This window comes from Cupressus sempervirens, chromosome 2 (assembly GCF_028749045.1).
Source record: "Cupressus sempervirens isolate cs-2001-9-10 chromosome 2, ASM2874904v1, whole genome shotgun sequence".
NCBI lineage: Eukaryota > Viridiplantae > Streptophyta > Pinopsida > Cupressales > Cupressaceae > Cupressus > Cupressus sempervirens.
This window is the reverse complement of record NC_143119.1, coordinates 38236611-38237878: the sequence shown is the minus strand read 5'-3', so window position 1 is coordinate 38237878 and position 1268 is coordinate 38236611.

Below are 1268 nucleotides of genomic sequence, written 5' to 3'. Positions count from 1 at the left end.
TTGGTCTACTAGTCTTTTTAATCATGTATAACATATTGTCAGAAAAATTGATGTGGCATTCAAAAAAAAGTTTTTCTAGGTTTGGTCTCCACTAAGAATATGGTTTTGTCCCTAGGCATTAAATTTAGGATTCATTCTTTCACAAGGAACAGGAAGGTTCTCTTTAAAATCTTGTGATTGTGTGAAATAGGATATTTCTATGGCTTTGAGGAAAAAGGAAAAACTAAGAATGAAGTAATTTTGAAAGCACCTCTGCATGGTTGGATAAAAACTAATACTCAGAGCATTAAAGGAGATTCCAATAGCTTCTAATTATGGGGGAGTGATTCAAAATTATGATGGTAGGTTTTTCTAGGTGGCGGCCCTACCTTTTGATCCTATACAAATGATTATACTAATGTGTACAATATACAAGATTAAAATTGGTATTCTCAAAGGAATTCACAAACCTTTTGCTAGAATCTATCTTGATGAATATTATAAGTTGTTGTAATGGATCCTAAAACTCACAATTTACCATTTACCATTCGTTCAACAATTTAAAAATGTTTAGAACTTATTAATTCATTTCAAATGTTTAGATAAGAACAAAATATATGACATCATGTTTGCTACCTCATATCTAGGAAAATGGAAGATCAAATGATAAAATAGAGAACCAAAAGATAACACTATATATTCCACAATTTAATTATAGATTGGTGAAAAAATATTAACTTTGTGATAAGATGATATAATCATCCACATACATTTGCTGAGGAAGGTGAGAAAAGAATAATTGTCATATCAATTGCAGACATAGCGATACTAGTTGCACTTGGGTTCCACATGAGTTTAGAATACGAAATGTTTGGATAAGAACAATATATGACATCATGTATGCTACCTCCTATCTTGGAAAATGGAAGATCAAATGATAAAATAGAAAATCAAAAGAAACAAACACTATATATTCCACAATCTAATTATAAATTGGTGAAAAAACATTAACTTTGTGATAAGATTATATAATCGTCCACATACAATTGCAGAGAAAGGTGAGCAAAGAATAATTGTCATATCACTTGCGGACCATTGCTGGCGTATTCATTCGACCACAGAAAGAAGAATTGCTGACATCTTCATTGGACCACATTAAAAAGAATTACTGACGTATTCATTCGACCACATAAAGAAGAATTGCTGACGTCTTCATTGGACCACATAAAAAAGAATTACTGACGTATTCATTCGACCTTCGGAATAACATTTTTGATAAAAATAATTCA